The sequence below is a fragment of the Phocoena sinus genome, chromosome 21 (genome assembly GCF_008692025.1).
Source record: "Phocoena sinus isolate mPhoSin1 chromosome 21, mPhoSin1.pri, whole genome shotgun sequence".
NCBI classification, from domain to species: domain Eukaryota; kingdom Metazoa; phylum Chordata; class Mammalia; order Artiodactyla; family Phocoenidae; genus Phocoena; species Phocoena sinus.
In genome coordinates, this window is record NC_045783.1 from 32,006,179 (window position 1) to 32,027,594 (window position 21,416).

At 40.9% G+C, this 21,416-nt stretch overlaps 1 protein-coding gene across 1 annotated transcript in view; it reads right to left on the reverse strand.

The window, feature by feature from the left end:
• The window catches only part of ZMAT4 (zinc finger matrin-type 4), a 340,674-nt gene that overhangs the window by 42,426 nt on the left and 276,832 nt on the right, over positions 1 to 21,416 (reverse strand). The gene's annotated exons all lie outside the window — the stretch shown is intronic.

The following is a 21,416-nucleotide window of genomic DNA, read 5'->3' on the forward strand; positions in this document are numbered from 1 at the left end:
AGTAGATTCAGGGTCATGGTCTAAGACTTTGGATTTTAAATCCTGGCTCCAAATATTCCTCGTTGCATAATGTAGGGGAAGCCACATAATATCCCCCTGGCCTCAGTGTCTTCATCTACAACATGAAGACGAGTCCATCCACAACACAAGGTTTTATAAGAATTAAGTGAATAAGTCTATTCAAATGCTTAGCAACTAAGACTTGTTGTTCTTAATTTTGCTCCAAAATTCCATATCTTCCCATTGTCAAAGCCAGGATAGTAAACAGCTGTAGCATTTTTTTCCCCCCTGATGAATGCATAGTATTTTCTTTCTAAGACACAAAAATCATTCTTATTTTCCTAAAAAGAAAATAATGCACAGTGTTGGAAAGAATTTTGCAACCTGCTATCTGGGTGACTTGACACAAATTATTTGACTTCTCTGAACTTCTGTTTCCTCATAGGATTGTGGGAAGGACTGAGTAAGATAAGGCATGTATGAAGGAGCGTCTGGTATACAACAAGTGATAAACATAAACTAGCTGGTATTATGATTGCAAAGAGATATTACAAGGGAATCTTGATTTCCCAATATCTTGGATGAAGCCCCCGGTTGAAGCTCTAAGACACAGATGCTAGCTACATCCCCATGACTAAAGTGGAGTATGAGAGCCCCAGTTCAGGGCATCCAACAGAAGTGGTCAAGAGCCATTTTCCACCTAAAGCTGATCCCTCACCACCAGTCTGAAAAAGAGATTGGAGAAGAAAGACAGAAATAGAGAATTTCTTAAAGGGAGCTCTATCGTACTATGAGTTTGACTTAACCCTCTTCCATGTGAGATGGGGGATTCCTTCTCTCTCACCTGGAACCCATGGGAAAAGGATTCAGTGGAATACTCAGAGAGCTTGAGGAATGCCTTATTGTGCTTGGAGCCCAGTGTCCTGGACTCGACAACGCTGACAAGCTCCAAAGTCTGGAGCCTGTGTCTACTTAGCATCAGCGGAAGGATGCTAGCAGGGTTCAACTGGATATCTAGGGCCTTAAAGTGACCCCAGAGGAGGTACATAGCCTATGGGCTAAGTATCAAGTAATGCTGAGTTCTTGAAAAAGCCATGAAATCACCCCATGAGAAAGAGTCAGGCAGTGTCTATGCGAGTTTTGTATAGGTATCTATCAAATAAACCTTTATGTCCCTCGCCTTTCTAACCTGATACCCCGCATCCCTCAGCCCTGGAGGAACCCGAGGGAGAGATAAAGGAAGGAAAGCAAAAGCCACAGGCAGAGAGGAAGGGAGGAGCCTATGCACCCTTTTCCCATGGCAAATAGGCTGCCCAAGCAGAACTGAGCTAAGGGAGGGGGAAAACTCACTTCCAATAAAGTTTGGAGCTGTTTAAAAATTATTTTTCTACCCTGTGGGAACTAAGAATGTCACCTGCCATTTCAGTAGACAAAGGAGTCATCAGCCACTGCAGGCCTCCTGACAATGGGGCTCCCTGAGGGGATTCAGGATGGAGAAAATCAAGATATTGGACTGAGATAGTTAAGACGCATATCAAAGGATCACTTCAGTGAACCCAAGACTCTGGCCATATATAGAAAAGCACTAAAATCATTAACTTGAAATGTTTTGTTCTTATGATTAGCAGTAATCTTGTGATGTTTGAACACGTTTTTTTTTTTTTTTTTTTTCCTCAGCAAAAACTCCTATATATCCTGGCTTCTCCCTTACCTTTTTGGAACACTCCCTTAGAGCTATCTGAAAGGCTGTATCCCAGGCTACAGTCCTCAGTGAGTTCACTGAATAAAGCATAATTCTCGACCTTGAACCTGTGCAGTTTTTTTCAGTAGATAAAAACTACTGAAAAAGACTTGGATATATCAGTTAATGCCATAGAATTTTGTGTATCTAAGAATGAAAGTAAAGAACTCTTTACTACTTAAAAGTGAGCAAAAATTCATGACGCTTACCCTAGTTTTTACCAAGGGTAGGAAAAAATTAACCCCACAGAGATGGCATGAAAGGGCAGTGGATGGCAAGAATAAAGTTACTTCTGATTACATCCAATGAGTCCTGCTTACTGAATATTGCAGTGTCATCAGAATTGCTCTCATGTAGATAACGTGACAAAGGGCAGAACTTCCTGCGGACTTTCAAATTCCTATAGCCCCATGCATGTTTCTGAGAAACCTGTTAGACATGACAGGATAAGCTGGTCTGGCCAGTGTAAGGACGAACTTATTTTGTTTTAGTTTCAAGTACATGATAATCGGACAGTGACTGACCTAATTCCTCAATTAAGAGTCAATTCAGTTATGGGAAAATCACAATGAGACCACAGGATCTTCTTGGTGAGCAATCTAAGGGACTCAAAAATTTCCAGGCACAGATCGACAGTTCAGAGACAAAAGAGACAACTCTTGTCTCTCTATTCCCTCAAGCAGTGGCTCCCAAACGTCCCAGTGCATCCTCTGGGGGCGGTGCTCAAATGCAGATTCCCAGGCACAGGATCTGCCGGTTCTGATTCTATAAGCCTTGGATGGGGCCTGGGAACCTACAAGGAGTTTCAGACTTGTAACCCTCACCTCCAACACACATACACACCTACCTTACAGAGTACCGCCCTCTAGTGCCATGGTCCTTTCGTTAACTTGAACTTGTCAGAACAATACTGGGTCTTAAAGAAAAAAGTTACAAAGAAGAGCTGTGCTTCCAAGGCTCTTCCATTTCACTCGCAGGTGTGTGTGACTCAGGAAGATTACCAGAGTCCCCAAACCCAGAGGCAATAAGTTATCACAACCTACATGGGAGTTGTTTGAATGCTTATCTGGGGCTGAGCCATTCTCCTCTGTTATGCACAGAATATGAAAGCTAGCTTCAGCCTTCCTACCTCCAGAGTTCTCCATCAGGCTTGTCATAATAAATGGTAGCCAGTATTTATATGGGTCCTCTTCACACTACAGACTCATCAAAGGTCTCCTCATAACGAATGGAGGTTGAGCATGGCAACAGGCATAAATATTTATGTTTAAAAGTGGGCCTTTTTAAGAGCACCAACAAATCTAAAAACTGTTCTGATCTGTTGCTTTTCCATTCCAGTTCTCCTGCTCTGCAGCCAAACAGAAGCGCGGGCAGGAAGTATTTGGCACGTTACTGTGATGCAAACTGCAGGAAGCATAAACTGTGAAGGCAGTGCATATAAGCAAGAACAAAGGATGAAGGCAGTGCATATAAGCAAGAACAAAGGATGAAGGCAGCGCATATAAACAAGACACGTGACACAGTGTCCTTGGTGGGAGCTTAGGGCTTTATTAATGCTGAGTTGAAATTCTAATGACTTTGGAATTATACAGCTCCTTTTCCCACAGAGAAATAGAGGATCCTATTAAACAAAAACGCTGTTTCTCATTCAATTCATTTTCAGTGCAATACCATTTTATGAGTATCCCGAAACGTCTGCAGACGTAAAGGTTATTTCTGCAGGACTGCCGATGTGTGTTCAGAAATATCGCCCCTGCCTGCAAGGACCTGACAATCCAGTTGGAGAGGGAAGATATGTATAGAAACAGCAATGGTGCAAGGTCAGTCACAAAAAGTACCACAGTCGGGATGAAGTGGAATGCTAGGGGAGTGAGTGTAGGAGATTGTTTCCAACTCAGAGAATCTGGAAAAGTTTCTTGAAGATGCTTCACTTTTGCATTTATATTCCCTAGCACAGTGTGTAAAACAGATGGTCCTGGAGAGTTTAGCAGTGTGACTACTCAATGTGTCTTTTCAATTCTAGCAAAGCTAGACTTCAGATGCCCCTGTAACTTCAGTTGCATCCATTCTACATTAGGGAAACATCACTGTGCCTCTATCATGATGCCAGGTATTTTGCCAAATACCAAGAATGTAGGAGAATATAAAATAAATTTTCATATGGAGCTACTCAGGTAGAAAGACAAGAAGCAAGGAAACAAATAAAAACATTGTGGAAGTATTGCACAAGGTGTAAAGAGGAAAATGAGACAGTCACAGAGAAGAAGGCTGGTTTTGGATAGCATGGTCAACAGAGGTCTCTGAGAAGCGTGAAATGAAACCAGAGAGATGAGAATTAGCCTGTGATATGAGGAACTGGTTAAAGAGTTGTCCAGGGAGAGAAAAGAGCAAACAGAGAGACGAGGGTGAAGTGGAGTTGGATCGTTTAAGGAAGAAAAAGTGGTGAAACAAGCAAATGAACAAAACAAAACAATCAGAATTCTATATCCAGCAAAAATATCCTTCAAACTTTTAAGAAGAATAAGGACATTTTCAATAAACAAAGACTAAAAAGAACAGTCTGCCAACAGACCTGCGTTAGAAAAATGCTTATAAAGTTCTTCAGGTGGAAGGCAAATGATGCCAGGTGTAAACTCAGATCTACAGGAAAACATAAAGAACACCTTAAATGATTAATATGTTGGTGTCCTTTTTACTGCTCTAAATTTATTTGAAGATAGAGAGCAATTTAAAGCAAAACTATAACACTGTGCTGTGTATTGTGGTGTTTATACTGTATATCAATGTAAAATATGTGACAACAATAGCCCAAGAATGGGTAGGAGTTTGAGAGCTCATGATATTGTGTATAAAGTCTAATTAATAAATAATAAATTTACCAATATTAACTCTAAATGACAGTGGTCATTTAAGGATGCGTCCTAATCCCCTAGAAACAAATACGAAGATATAAACCTAAGGAGACTATAGAGAAAATTAAATAGGATAATAAAAAGTATTTGATAACCCAGAAGTGGAAGTTCCTATATGAATATCAGACAAAATAGACTTCAAGACAAGAAATATTTCCAGAGACAAAGAGGATGTCTTGTAATAATACAGGGAGAAACTGATTAGGAGAACCTAGCCATTGTAAATGCAATTTAGCCAGTAAAGCATAAAGAACATGAAGCAAAACTGATTGAACTACAGGCAGAAACAGACACCATAATTATAAGAGATTTAACACTCCTCTCTCAGTAAGGACAGAACAGTACGACAAAACAAATAGTATCTAAATGAAACTATCAACCATATTGTACAAACTGATATTTATAGAACAGTACCCTCAACAAGTGGCGAATACACAATCTTTTCACATGTATATAGCAAGTAAACTAAGCTAGGGAATACGCTAAGCCATTGAAAATTCTTACTAAATTTCAAATATTTACATTTCGTACAGTGGTTTCTTTGACTGTCACTGAAATTAATAAGAAATAAATATTAATAGCATTTATGAAAATACCTAAATACTTCCAAGTGACCTATTATCGAAGGGAAAAGTCCAAAGGGAAATTAGAAAGTATTTTGAACTGAATGATAATGAAAATACTACATATCAACAAGTTTATATTAATCAGTTTTTAAAGGAAAATATATAGCTTTATATTCAAAAGGATGAAAGGTTTAAAATCAATGGTCAAAGTTTAAATGCTATGAAAGTAGAAAAAGACAAGAAAACTAAAACAAAATCAGGTAGAAGGAAAGAAATAATAAAGAGAAGTCAATGAAATAAAAAACAGAGTACAGAAAAAATAACAAAACCAAAATCCACTCTTAGAAAGGATTAATGCAAGTATTATCCATTAAAAAGTTTCATGGAGGTTTAAAAAAAAGCAACAAATTACTAAAATAAAAGAATTGTTTCTAATGCAGATACTACAGACAGTTTTAAATGGAGAATAAGAGAACATTATGAATAAGTTTATGCCAATAAATTTGACAAAGTATATGAGATGGGCAAATGTCTTTAAGTATCCAACTTATCAAAACTAACACAAGATGAAATAGAAAATTAGGGTAGCTATTATCTATTAATGAAACTGAATTTATTGTCCGAAGTTTTCACACAAAGAAAGACCCAGAGGATTTCACTATGTTTGTTCGAACAAACATTAAAGAGTTGCATAGTATCAACTTTACAAACTCTTTTAGCAAATAGATGAGAAAGAAACACTTCCACACTTGTTTTTGAGGTAACGTAACACTAATTTTTTTAAAAAATCGATAGAATATAAAAGAATATAAAATTTCAAAGCCAATATCTGTCATGAACTTGACAGAAAAATCCTTTAAAAACTAGTAAGAATCACATTATAGATAAAGATATTTCTGTCTGTATGTATACATACAGACATATAACAGTTCCATCATAAACAAGTTTGTTTGTTACAGGAAGTAAGACTGGTTTAACATTTAAAAATCAAATCATATAATTCACTTTGTTAAGACAAAATGAGAAAATAGCATAAGCTTAATAGATGCAGAAAAGAGCATTTGACAAATTTCAACATCCATTCATGTTCAAAACTCTCAGCCTACTGGAAAAGAACATCCTTAATTAATAATTAATAATAAAGAGCACCTATCAAAACCTATAGCTAATATTATATTAAGCGGTGAAATACTGAAGTTTCCTAAGACCAGGAAAAAGCCAAGGATGTCTTTCTTATTTATATTCAGCATTGCACTGTAGATTCTAGGCAGTGCAATAGGAAAAGTAAAAGAAATGAAAGGCTTGCAGATTGGAAATGAAGAAGTAAAACTGTCTTTATTTGTAGAAGATATGATTGTTTATATAGAAGATCCTAAAGGATCTACAAAATAACTACTAGAATAAGTGAATTTAATAAGGTCACAATACACAAGGCCAACAGAAAAAATTGCATGCTTAAAAGAGCTGCAAACCACTGATAAATACATTTGTAAAAATACCATTGTAACAGTATCAGAAATATTTTTAAACACTTAGGGATGAATTTAATAAAAGATGTACAAGACTGAAAACTACAAAACATTGCTGAAAGAAATTAAGAGGAACCTAAATAGATACAGAGATATATACACCATACTCATCAACTAAAAGAATCAATACATTTAAGATATCAGTTCTCCTATAGATTCAATGAAAACTCAATCAAAATTCCAACAGTCTCTTCCAGAGGGTTTCACTGGAGAATTCTATCAAACACTAAAGGATTACAGAGATAAGTGGATTCTAAAATTTATGTGGAAATCAAAGTATCTAAAATAATTTTGAAAAAGAAAAAAGTTTGAGGACTCACACTTGAGGATTTCAAGATTTGCTTATAAAAGTCCGTCAATCACAATAGTGTTACATAAGCATAAGAATGGACAAAATGCATCAAAGGAACAGAACAGAGAGCCCAGAACTAGACCACACCCAAAGAATCAATTTTTGTTTTTCACTTTCATTGAGATACAACTGACATACGGCTCTGTGTAAGTTTAAGTTTAAGGTATACCCTGTAATGACTTGACATACGTATACTGCTACCTGATTATCACGATAAGTTTAGTTAATATCCATCATCTCACATAGATTAAAAAAAAGAAAAATAATCATCTTTGCTATGAAAAATTTTAAGATCTACTCTTAGCAACTTTCAAATATATCATACAGCCATGTTAACTATGGCCAGTGTGTTGTACATTACATCCCCAGTACTTATTTATCTAATAACTGGAATTTTGTACCTTTTGACCACTTTCATTGATTTTCAACAAAGGTGTCAGGGCAATTCAATGGGGGAAAGAAAGTTTTTTCAGCAAATGGTGCTGGAATAACTGAATAAATGCATGAAATAAAAAAATGAACATCAACCTCTACCTCACAACATACATTAAAAGTAAGATTGATTACAGACTTAAATGTAAAAGCTAAAACTAGGGGCTTCCCTGGTGGTGCAGTGGTTGAGAATCCGCCTGCCAATGCAGGGGACACGGGCCCCACAACTACTGAGCCTGCGCGTCTGGAGCCTGTGCTCCGCAACAAGAGAGGCTGCGATAGTGAGAAGCCCGTACACTGCGATGAAGAGTGGCCCCCACTTGCTGCAACTAGAGAAAAGCCCTCGCACAGAAACGAAGACCCAACACAACCAAAAATAAATAAATAAATAAAAAGCTAAAACTATAAAGCTTCTAGAAAAATATGGAGGAATACATCTATGAACTTGGTATAGGCATAGATTTCTTAGGAATTAAAACACGGTGAACATAAAAAAGAAAAACAGATAAATTGGATTTTACAAAAATCAAAAGCTCCTGCTTATAAACAGACCCATCAAGAAAACCAAAAAGTAAGCCACATCCAGGGAAAATATAATTGTAATTCATATATCTTGTTCAGGACTTCTGTCCAGAATATATAATTTACTCCTACAGATCAATAAATAAAAGACAAACAATCCAAGTTTTTCAAAGGACAAAATATTTGATCAGATATGTTATAAAAGAAGACATAAAAATGATTAATAAACACATGAAAAGATGCTCAACATCGTTTGTCACCAAGAAATGTAAATTAAAAGAACAGTTAAACACCATCTCATACCCACTACAAGTGCTAACATCAAATAAAACAACATAGGGGCTTCCCGGGTGGTGCAGTGGTTGAGTCCGCCTGCCGATGCAGGGGACACGGGTTTGTGCCCCGGTCCGGGAGGATCCCACGTGCCGCGGAGCGGCTGGGCCCGTGAGCCATGGCTGCTGAGCCTGCGCGTCCGGAGCCTGTGCTCCGCAATGGCAGAGGCCACAGCAGTGAGAGGCCCGCGTACCGCAAACAAACAAAAAAAAACCCCATAAATAACAGCAACATAAATAACATTTGGTTATTTACCAAATGTAAATAACCACATAGAACAGCTGGAATTCACATACAGAAGAATGTAAAATGGGAAAACTGTTAGTTTCTTATAAAGATAGACTATAACTCACAAATTCTACTCCTAGGCATTTACCCCAAAGGAACAAAAACTTAGGATTAAAAAAAGGCTTCTGGGCTTCCCTGGTGGCGCAGTGGCTGAGAGTCCGCCTGCCGATGCAGGGTACACGGGTTCGTGCCCCGGTCCGGGAAGATCCCACATGCCGCGGAGCGGCTGGGCCCGTGAGCCATCGCCGCTGAGCCTGCGCGTCTGGAGCCTGTGTTCCGCAACGGGAGAGGCCACAACAGTGAGAGGTCCCGCATACCGCAAAAAAAAAAAAAAAAAAAAAAAAAGGCTTCTGCAAAAATGCTTATAGCAGCTTTATTCATAATAGCCAAAAACTCAAAATAATCTAAATGTTCATCAATGCAAGAACTGATAAGCAAATTATGATGTATTTATATAATGGAATAATACGTGGAAACTAAAAACCAAACCAAACCAAAACAAAACCTACTGATTTATGCGACAACATAAATTAGCATCAAAAACATAATGTGTAGGTAAAGAAGTCGGACAGAAAAGAGCACAACAGCACAGCTATGCTGTAATGATAGAATTCAGAGCAATGTTGCCTTCTGGGATGGGGAGGGTCTGGCAGGAGACACAAGAGAATTTTCCAGAGTAATGTAACTGTTTTGTATCTTGGGATGGTAGTTACAGGGTATATTCATTTACCAAAAGTCATCAGATTATATACCCAAGATCTGCATATTTCGTTTTATTAGGAAAAAAAGCCAGAAGGATGTGGTTCTAGACAGAAATCTCAGCAAACCTGAGACTTCAGTTTATCCTCATTTCCTCCCTACAACTTCTATTGTTTTACATTCCTAGAAAGTAAACTTTATATTCCTATTTATGCTTTGATAACCTTGCAACTCTCCAAGAAATGTTTGCACATGTTCTGTATTATAATGCTTGCTAAAGCTGGAAACATTTTGAAAGATGATTAATGATATGAAAGTTAAAAAAATAAAGTCTTTGGTTTTGAGTTATTTCTTTCTCCTCTACTTCCTAAACATTCATGAATCACACTGTCTAGTAAATGGATGTGTCATCTTCCAGTATAAAAAATCATATCTAGGGCTTCCCTGGTGGCACAGTGGTGGTTAAGAATCCGCCTGCCAATGCAGGGGACACGGGTTCGAGCCCTGGTCCGGGAAGATCCCACACGCCGCAGAGCAACTAAACACGGGTGCCACAACTCCTGAGCCTGCGTTCTAGAGCCCGCAAGCCACAACTACTGAGCCCGTGCGCCACAAGTACTGAAGCCCACGTGCCTAGAGCCCGTGCTCCGCAACAAGAGAAGCCACCACAATGACAAGCCCGTGCACCGCAACGAAGAGTAGGCCACACTCGCCACAACTAGAGAAAGCCTGCGTGCAGCAATAAAGACCCAACGCAGCCAAAAATAAATAAAATAAATACATTTATTAAAAAAAATCATAGCTAATCCTTATCTTATATATGCCATACAGAAGCACTGGTGTGCTTACTTTACCCATCTACTCATTTACTCTTGGCAACATTCTAGGAGCAGACACGACAGTTATCCTTCTTTAGCAGATGAAGAAATTGAGGTACAGAGACTTAGTCAAAATCACAGGGCTAGGTGGAGACACAGCTGGGTTTGAACCCATCCCTTCTGCTCAAGCTGCTCCTGACACCATGCATGTGGCCCTCCTGGGACAGGAGGAATAGAGTCACAGAAATATGTAAGGCTCTTTAGAACTCATCTGGTCCACACTGGTGACTAGAGAATCAGGTGGGAGTTATTAACAACACAAATCCCAGGCCTTACCCCAGATGACTGTGATTCAGTACATCTAGAGTGGGACCTGGAAATCTATGTTTTGGAAAGCTCCCCAGGGGGCAAGTTTTAGAGAAACCATCGGTCTAGTCCAAAACCCCATGGGGGTCGCATGAAGGTTTACAAGCAGAATGGTTTGTGTCTGCTTGCATTTGGAGGCTGTCCTTTTTCAAACACCCACTGTCCTGAATTCTGCTTTGTGCACTTTATTCCCATCTCTTCAAATACATCAAATACTTGAGGAAAGTTATCACATCCCCTGAGGCTCTGCTTACCAGGCTGAAAGTCCACTGGCACTTTGACAGTGTTCTTCACTAAAATATCGGTTCAAGTTCCCCATATCATCTCTTATTACCTTACGGATGGCATTTCCTCTTTGTTGATGACATTGTTAAACTATGACCCTCAAACTGAAGGCCAAGCCCCTGGTGTGGTTTCATCGGTACAAAGCAAGACTTCCACAGCTCTCGTGCACCATTAATTCTACCAATACCTTTAAAGCTTTATGTATGTGTGTCTGACACACTGTAATCTATACTCATAATGAACCTGCTAGCAATCAATTCTAAGGCTTTTGTACCCAGATTTCTGCTAAGCCAAATCTTCATTTCCTCTACTTTTTATACTGTTTATCCTCATTAAGTTCTAGCTCAATGAATTCCACCTATTCCTTTAGGGAATATAGCTGCAAATACAAGGCAGCTCACATATCCTTTTTTTTTTTTTTTGCGGTACGTGGGCCTCTCACTGTTGTGGCCTCTCCTGTTGCGGAGCACAGGCTCCGGATGCGCAGGCTCAGCGGCCATGGCTCACAAGCCCAGCTGCTCTGCGGCATGTGGGATCTTCCCAGACCGGGGCACGAACCCGTGTCCCCTGCATCGGCAGGCGGACTCTCAACCACTGCGCCACCAGCGAAGCCCCATGTATCCATTTTGATTAGTTAGGAAGGAGAGGCAGCCAGAGTGCTATGAGATTATGAGCCCTCATTCCAGATGATAGTGAAAGACGGCCACCATCTATTAGCCAGTCTGTCATTGGCCAGTGGTGTACTTGGCCTGTCTGTGAGATTCCAGCTCTAGCATATCAACATCAATCATAGAAAAGTCAGGACAAGCAATGTTCTGGTAAACCAGGGAGTCATTGACATATAGGTGGTAGTTAAAGCTGTAGGGCTGGTGAGATCATCTATGGAGACAATGTAGGTAAAGAGAAGAGAGTGGAGGAGGGTGGAGAAGCAGTTAGTACCCCTTGATATCAGAGATGCTCACCACGATGCATGGGGTGGAGCCAGACCCACGGGCGTCTCTGGCTCCCATCAGACCTCCACCTTCCAGGTTGCTGAATCCTAGGCAGGATGTGGATGTGGGAACATGGTACAAAGCCCCAGCCTATCCTGCAGGTCACCCACATCAGACACAGCCTCCAGTTTGCACTCGTGGTTCCAGTTTGTCTTTGCTCTTCCCTACTTCACGGCCACCTTTCCTTCCTGACTGCCGGCCCTACGGACTTCAGGCCCAAGACTAGATGCAGAAGAACCAGCAGAAGAAAAGACTGTCTTACCAGTTCCCATAATCCTTACAATAAGTTCCTCATTCTGTATCAGTCTTGGTGGTTGTACTCCTCTGATCAAACCCCGACTGATAGAGGGGTTATCAAGGAACCAGAGAGAAGAAAGCTTTGCTAGAAGGATGAGGGAGACTTTTTTTTTGCGGTATGCGGGCCTCTCACTGTTGTGGCCTCTCCTGTTGCGGAGCACAGGCTCCGGACGCGCAGGCCCAGCGGCCATGGCTCATGGGCCCAGCCGCTCCGCGGCATGTGGGATCTTCCCGGACCGGGGCACGAACCCGCGTCCCCTGCATCGGCAGGCGGACTCTCAGCCACTGCACCACCAGGGAAGCCCAAGGAGACATTATTATCATATTTAATCCTCAAAACCACTTTATGAACATTATTAGCCCATTTTCTAGATAAGAAAACCATGGTTCAAAGACATCAAAGCCGTACAGCTAGCAAGTGGACAAGGAGACCTAAATCTACTTATTTCTGAATTCAACGCTAGTGACCTTAATAATGACACTAGGGCTTTTAAACGAAACATAGGAGTGAAGGAAGAAAAGCAGAAGAATCCTGTTTAAAAAAACCAACAACAACTTAATTTGAAAATAATGCATAAAATAGATAAAGCACAGTTGCTCTAGTTGAAAGGGGGGTTAGGGTTTTCAAACAGCAGTGAGGCCATCAAACTCCAAGCATAGCACTTAGGGTACCCCAAGTAAGGGACCTTGGGCTTTGTGGAGAAGAATTTGAAAACCACTGCATTCTATCATGCCACCCATCATAGGATAACACGAGGAGTGTTGCCATGTCCGATCTTAGACTTGCGCTGTGGAGCATCTCTTCCCTGTGAGTGTCAACTAAGGAAACCTCCTAGGATCAGGGCTGGCTGCAGTACCAGATAAAGAAGAGCCGTATTACTCCACACAAGAATCATTATGACCCTCAGAACATTTAAATGCTTCATCTTTTGAATTCATCCCACGGCTTGCTGGCACAGACTGCAAGATATCTGACAGTCAATTAAACAAAGAACACACATTTCCTAAAACAATTCTTTCTCTGTTTAAATAGTATTTATGTGAAGCCTTGAAAATGGAATCAGGAAGCAAATGGCTTTACATCTTCATAAGCTCTTTCCAAACAAACAAAACCTAAAGCTATGGGCTAAATGTATTCCCCATAATTAAAAGACAATTTTAGCCATGTTGGATGCCTGACCCAAGAAAGGACTAGAAAATTGTCACCCTACTGTGAAGAGTCAGAATTGACAGAGTAGTTCATTCTAAGTATTTAAAGAGCTGCTCGATCAGAAAAAGATTCACATGTATTCTATGTGGCAAAGGATAGATGATAATTTTATTTTTTTTTTAGGCCGCACTGTGAGGCATGTGAGATCTCAGTTGCCCGACCAGGGATTGGACCCATGGCCCCTGCACCGGGAGTGTGGAGTCTTAACCACTGGACTGCCAGGGAAGTCCCTATATATTTTCATACTTTGAGCAGCCCCCAGACAACCTTGTTTTTAGCTTTGGAGGGGACCACTCGTATTATGATGGCTATTAGCAAACTGCAAGCAACCCAAAGAATTGAACTCATTTTTGTTTTTGTGATTTGAATTAAATGCAAAGGAAACAGAAGTAAGTAAACCTACTCTGAAGTCATCTGTTATTTGAAAGGTACTCAAGGGATCTGTAACCATATATTAAATAACAACATACGGGTGAAACAGCTTTTTCCTGGTCTGGATGTTGATGTGATACAAATGGAAATTTATGGAACATGAAATGTGTTTTTCCTTTTGGTCCCACGACATTGCCATAGATCTCAACTTATACAGGCAACTAACAACTTAGCAGGGCTATATGTTTTTCATGTAAAGTGTTGTCATAAATGTGTTTTTTTCTACAATATGATTTTTGATTACATATTGTTTCATGCATAAAGTAAACTGAACTCCTAAGATGAAGTTGTGAATTATGGCATCAACAATGGGTTACATTAAACTCGAATGGGTTAAATTAAACTCATGAGGGCTGGTGGAAAGGGTGCACAGGAAAGGAAACACGTGTCTCTTCCCTTCTCTCTCTGCCCTGTGGAGATGTGTCTTCCAGGCCATCTCTCATTTCTTCCTGAGGGCTAGGGAATCACAGGCCCTGTGATTTCCCTGAAGAACTGTCAGTAGTCCTGATAGGTCCACAGCTGTCAAAGGATCATGGCATTGGCTTTTTAGCTGCATCAGCTGAGGACACAGTGATCGTCAACTCTTTTGTTATCGGCTAGAGGTCTGAATGCATCCTTAGCGACCTTTGCTTTGGAGCTGTCCCGACTAACCTGGTCAACCAAAAGGCCCCAGGAAGCAGTAGGAGCACTTGTGGTCATTTTCAAGAGACCTAGTCCAAGAAGGATTCAAAGGTGAAATATGAATGAAAAAGAAGTCCTAATTGTCAGTATCTCCTTTGAATCACATTATAAATGAAATTGTTCTCTCTCCCTCTTTCTTTCATTATCGTTCACACACAAGTTGGCCGTCTGGTACATGAATATTACCTTTGGTGTCCTCTGATTCTTTGTTAATCTCTCTTGCCTGCTCGTAAACATCTATCTCACATGGCTGGGTCTTTATCTTGCTTTCAGCAGACAGCCTGCCAGACCCTGTGTTAAGTCACGGCTGTCTGCTGCTTCCTGCAGTATTGGCCTTTTAATAGGGATGTTTGAAATTAAAAAGCCTTCAACACTTGAAGAAAATAATATGAAAGGTAGAATGTCAGGCCTCACCAGATGGGTAGGAGAGACCTTTATGAAGATAGTAGCCTTCAAATCTCTGCAGCCACCTGAGTGTGTGCCCTGCCTTCCCCTGGGCCAGCCTGACACCAACGCCGTGACACACATGGCCCCACTGTGCCTTGAATAAGTGACTTTTCTCTAGGACACATGGCAAGAGACATCCCCATTCAATACCATTATCACAGTAGCCTCACCCAATTACAGAAGCACACCCAATCTTGTTTGATTTACAAGGTAATAGAGAATAGCAAAATTTACGATTTATAGATAAATGTTGATTTTAGAAAAAGGAAACGTTGTAAAAAAAGTCTAGAAAATGCCTGCGACTCAATAATTCTCAAATATATCGGGGCCTGCGGATGTGGGAAACAGAGGGCATGAGAATAAAGTACCAATCATTTTCGGGAGGAGGAATTACATATTTTTCCCTCTTTCAATCTAAGCTTGTTATTTAACCCTTAGGAATCTCTATTTCATAAACAATAAAAGGGAGATAATAATTGTACCTACCTCAGAAAGCCTATATGAAAATTAAAGCTTTTGATGTAGGTGAACAACTTAGAAAAGAACCAAACAGCTCAATAATTGTAAGCTACAATTGCTATTTTTAACCACAATGAGCCTTTGCTTTGAACAAAAATAAAGACCTAACTCATGAGTGCGAGATTTCAGAGTAATTTAATATTCTAGAAAGAGTTCTCTTTCTTAGCATCCTGAGGAACATTCAAATTATTCTGGCAAGCTGCCTTCTCTACAGATGCTATTTATACACATCTTTTTTGACAGGTCAAATGTTTCCTTATATACTGATCATCCTATATATTTGCTTGGCACAGAGTTGAATGAAAAATTATCTCTCTTCTTTTAAAAAATTTTTTTGAAAACATGGAAGATATGACATTAGATGAACTACTTCTTAGGAAGCTGTTGACAGTGGATCTCAATAGATTTTGCCTGCCTTGTTCTCAAATTGAGCGATTGAGGCTATTGAATAGGTAATTGGCCAAGTTCATAAGTTAGATAAAAAGGAAAACGTGGAAGGGTATATTGGAAGTTGTGTAATTGCATCTTTTTTATTCTTAAGGCGTGCACTCAAGGATCCATCTGAAGACCTGTTCTTATTCTTCCATTTAGCAGCCTTTGTTAACAATACTATTTGCTCTCTTGGGCCCTTACAAACGCTGAGCGGGCAGCAGCTCTGGTGAGAGCCGCAATTCCTTTCCAAATGCTCAAACTGACTTCCCAGGAGACTTTGATGTACCTGAATAGAATATATGTACAGATAAATAGATCTAAAGATATATCTCCTCATCATTATATTATATTATAATGCGTGGATCTGAATTTGTGAATTCACTTACCTACTAAAATTTACCTGTAATCCCCCAAATCAATATTGGTGATGCTCTGTGGTCATTCTCAGACACGTACAGAACAGCCCACATGCACATTCCCTGACGAGGCTGAACAGGTGATACTCCATTTCCTAGTTTCAGCTCTCACGCAGAGACGAACAGAGGATGGAGGTGGTGGGGAACAACCAGTGTCAGGCAACAAGTTCCAGCTTCAGGGCCGGTTGATGGAATTCGAAACTCAACTCTAGCCCCTATTCATGGGGCAGCTTCAGGCACGTTGCTTACCACTTCTAAAGCTCATTTTCCCTTTTTGAATAAAAGGAAAATAGGCTTTACCGGTCTGAGTTGTTTGTTAAGATTCTAATCTATGTGAGATATGTATACAGGTAAAATGATAGGCGTTGTTATATTGTGATTTATAATAAGAAACATATATTTGGCCTTCACCCCTGTTTCTGGCACAGAGCTCCTAAAACCCTTGGAATTTCCAAAGTGAGGGCAGAAAGTTTTCTTTTGTTATGTTAACGAGAATGGGGCTGGTTGCCAGGAGAACCAACCTTGTGTTTAGAGGCTTAGGACTTTCAGACCCACCCTTCTGATTTCTGGCTGGAGGTTGAATCAGTCACCAATGGCCAATGATTTAATCAATCATGCCTATGTATGATAAAGCCTCCATAAAAATCCAAAGGATTGGGTTAGAAGAACTTCTGGGTTGGTGCACATGTGGAGATGTGAGGACACTTTCTTCCCTGGAGATGGCATGGAAGATCCTAGCTCCTTCCCGCGTACATCTCTTCCATCTGGCTGTTCCTGAATTATATCTGTTTATAATAACCTGGTAATCTAGTAAGTAAAAGGTTTCTCTGAGTTCTGTGAGCTGCTCTAGACAATTAATCAAACCCAAGGAAGGGGTCATCGGAACCTCCAATCGATAGCCAGTGGGTCAGAGGCACAAGTATAGGTAACAACCTGGCCTTGTGACCGGCATCTTAAGTGGGGCTGGGAGGGCAGTATGGATGGACTGTACCTTTAACCCATGGGATCTGGTGCTGTCTCTGAAATGGCGTCAAAGTTTAGTTGAATAGTAGCACACCCAGCTGGTGTCTCAAGAATTGCTTGTTGGTGTGGGGAACTCCTTGCCAGCATTGGAATTGATACCAGAACCTATGTAGGTATACATATTTCCCCTAGTAGTGATGGTTCAGTATTTGTAATTCAGTTTTGGGGTGGGGGGATTTACAGAATAACTACCCTGGATAAAGAAGATTAATGGTACATACACACGATGGGGGAGGTCAAGACCATGCGAGGGTCTGTGGCCACTGCTGTGGTGACTTAGGCTGTTAATCAGAGTGTCATGGCAGCCACTGGACCGAAAGTCAACAGGATCACTCTGACTGCTATGTTGAGAGTTGTCTAAATGCAGAACAAGAGCAGAAGCGGGGAGACGGTGTAGAGACCAATTACAACCATTCAGATGGGAAAAGGTAGTGTCCTGGACCAGAGTAGTAGCCCTGATTTCATAAAATGCCAAAGACGAGCACAGAATATGCCTTTCTCCCCCCAAAAGAGGAAAAGCAAGAGAGCTTTAACTATGCAATGTCTCCACGTCTAACACCAAGCTCTTTGTCTCCTATTCCAACTGCTCCTCCCACAATGCTTTGCATCAGGTCCAGTAAGCACTGGCTAAGCCTTCAGAGTCGTCCTCCAAGCCCCTTCCAACCCCATCCAGCTCCCTGGTACACTGGGTTGGCTCTGTCTTCAAAACAGATCCAGAGCGTACTCTGACATTTAAGAAATTGTTTCGATTGTGGTAAAATTTATTTACACCTAACATAAAATTGGCCATCTTAACCATTTTTAGGTGTACACTTCAGTGGCATTCAGTACGTTCATATCACTGAGCTGCCATCACCACCCTCCATCCTCAGAACTCGTTTCATTTCGCAAACCTGAAACTCTGTACCCGTGAAACAACAACTTTTTTCCTCTCTCCCCACCTGGCAACCACCGTCTACTTTGTCTCTATGAATATGACTATTCTGGGTACCTCACATGGGTGGCATCATACAGGATTTTGTCCTTTTGTGTCTGGCTTTAGCATCGTGTCTTCAAGGTTCATCCAAGTTGTAGCATGTGTCAGAACATCCTTTTGAAGGCTGCACAATATTCCATGTGTATGGACATACTAAACTTTGTTTATCCATCTGTCCTTGGACACTTTGATTCTACCTTTTGCCTATTGTGAATATTGCTGCTATGAGCCTGCTGTACACATACTTATCTGTTTGAGTCCTGGCTTTCAGTTCTTTTGTGTCCCTAGCCTGAGGTGGAATTTCTGGATAAAATAGATCCAGAATCCATCCCTGACACCTCTGCTGATACCACCCTAGTCTAAGCCCCCATAATCTCCCATCTGAATGATTCCTAATGGTCCCCACACCTGTCTCCCTGCTTCTCTCCTCGTCCCCAACTTTAGACCATTCTCAGCACAGCAGTCAGAAGGATCCTGTTAATGTTTCAGTCCAATAGCTCCCATCACAGTGGCATCACACTGTCACTCTGGCTGGACCTCCCCCACTGCCTCTGCCTCGCCTCCCACGGCTCTCTGCCTTGCACACTCCTGTCTCGGGGGCCCCCCCTTGCTACCCCTTCTGTCTGATCATCCCCAGGGCTGTGTGTGGCTCGCCCTCAGCTTCTTCAGAGCTTCATTCAAAGATCACCTCCTTCATGAGGCCCTCCCTGACTGCCCTAATGAAACTGCAAACCTCCTGCCCTACTCCTGTCTGTTTTCCTCTCATCTTTCTCCACAGCACTTACACCATCTATCAGATTATTGATTTTACTTTTTAAAACAATTTTCTGTAATGCTGCTTTAAAATCTAACATTCAAAAAGGCACATATCTTTGTCTTTCTGTTCCAAGCACAGAGAAGTGCCTGACATAGAAGCACTCAGTAAATATTGGAATAGATAAATGGATGAACGAAGGAAATGTACAATCATTCAAAGGTAAATCAGAGAAACTGAACATGAAGATATGTTTAATCTTTAGAGAAATATCCAAAACAGTCCTCTCTTTTGGTTACCTGGATGGGAAAATTCACTGACCTATTATTTGAGTTTCACGGCTATTTAAAACCAATGTTTGTGGAAGGGAGAGAGTTTCAACAGTAACTATGACGCTCTCTTCCTCCCATCAAGATTCTGATGTGCCTCTCCAAAAGGAAGTATTTGAAGATGCAGAGAGTATATTTTTAAAATTCCCTGAGTTTTATGATATAAGATTATACCACAGATTAAACAAAAAAGAACACATGCAATTCACGTTTTTACATGCCAGTATGTTATATGCATAATTTGAACATGAAAGTAAGGTACCATGTATATTAGTGAATTGATTTTGGAATTCTATGTGAATGTGTATAGGAAAAGAAATAAAACATTAGGCCTAGATACTCCAGCTGACAGTTTCCAGGATTAACTATCACCAGGTATGTGAATTGTTACAGGATTTTTCCTGACCAGCCAATACAAATGACTATTCTTTAGTCGATAGTTACAATCTGGTGGGAAATTTTGACTGGAAAAGAGTTAACTCAATAAGGTCAGTAGACATAGGCAAATCAATGAAAAGTTGTAAATTTGAGATTTTCTGAAATCTTACAAATGTCTGACACTGACCTTCTACTCCAAAGTATTTCTAAAACGAATTCTTAGGGCCCCAGATTCACTCATTGCAATATATTTTATCGTTTCTCCTCTTTTTACCCCATTGCACTTTAATTTTATAACACTCCGGCTTCCTCTATTACTTGGTTATAGCCATGGAGAACGGGAAATGTCTGATTCATTTATGTGTTTCCAACATAGGGTCTAGCACATAGTAGGTATTCAATTGAGGTCTATAATTACAGTTAATCAGTAGGACTCGGTCAAATGCACACGCATACATACACAAATGCACACACACATAAACGCATACACATAAACACGTATACATACATATACATACACACATACACGTATAGACAAATGTTTCTACGCTGACTTTCAAGAAGTTGAAGAATTCGATTTCCAAGGTAAAATTGGGAAGAACTTTGCCAAAGAAGGGCTTTCCTAATATAGCAGGTCTTCACCGTTAAAAGCTAAGATTCTCTTCCCTTCGGTAAAAATAGGGGCACACCTCGTCTGACAACATACCATTTTAGGGAATCATCAGTTTGCTTTTTTTTTTTTTTGCGGTACGCGGGCCTCTCACTGTTGTGGCCTCTCCCTTTGCGGAGCACAGGCTCCGGACGTGCAGGCTCAGCGGCCATGGCTCACGGGCCCTGCCGCTCCGCGGCATGTGGGATCTTCCCGGACCGGGGCACGAACCCGTGTCCCCTCCATCGGCAGGTGGACTCTCAACCACTGCGCCACCAGGGAAGCCCCATCAGCTTGCTTTGAACCTAAGAGTTGGCACCTGTGTTAGCATGCAGTTGTGTGTGCCGGGGCATGGCTTCCTCTCCCAGGGCTGTGCCTCGAGGCAGATGGGAGGGTGGGGTGAAGACATCTGGAAGGAGGATGCAGGAGGATGGAGATTGCTTGAGCATGCGCTGTCTACGGAGGAGCATGGGGAAGCATGACTCAGTCCAGCTGAGCCCTCAGTTCCCAGCACAATTCTTCTGCCTGCCCTCCCTCACTACGCTCAGTGCCCGAGTCACCCTCGGGATTCCTTGGACCGTGATGGTCTCTCCTGGTCACGCAGAGTTTGCAAATGTTCTTGGTCTTGAACTATTCAAACTAGCACACTATTTTTTTCGATGTTTTCATCTCCCCAGTTAAACTAAAAACTGCTTTGAAGCAACGATGGCATCTCAGGATGGTCATCCTTTTACCTACATCTGCACCTGCAAAGAGCTCTGCTCACAGGGCTGCTCACAAAATAGCTGTGCAATCCAACAGGTGTGTATGTGTGTGTGGGGGGGATGTTGGGAGGGAGAATGAAGGTGATGGATAAAGCTCTTTTTTGACTTCTTTCCATAAATTGGACATCTGTCATTCCTGCTAGGACAAAAGTCAACAATAAGGAAAGTAAAGTTTCCATCACATTCAGATATTCTGTTATTCCGACCTCCTTTCTGGCCTAAGCTGTGCTAACCCTTATCTCTAACTTCTCCCAAGATAAAAATGAGCCAGTTA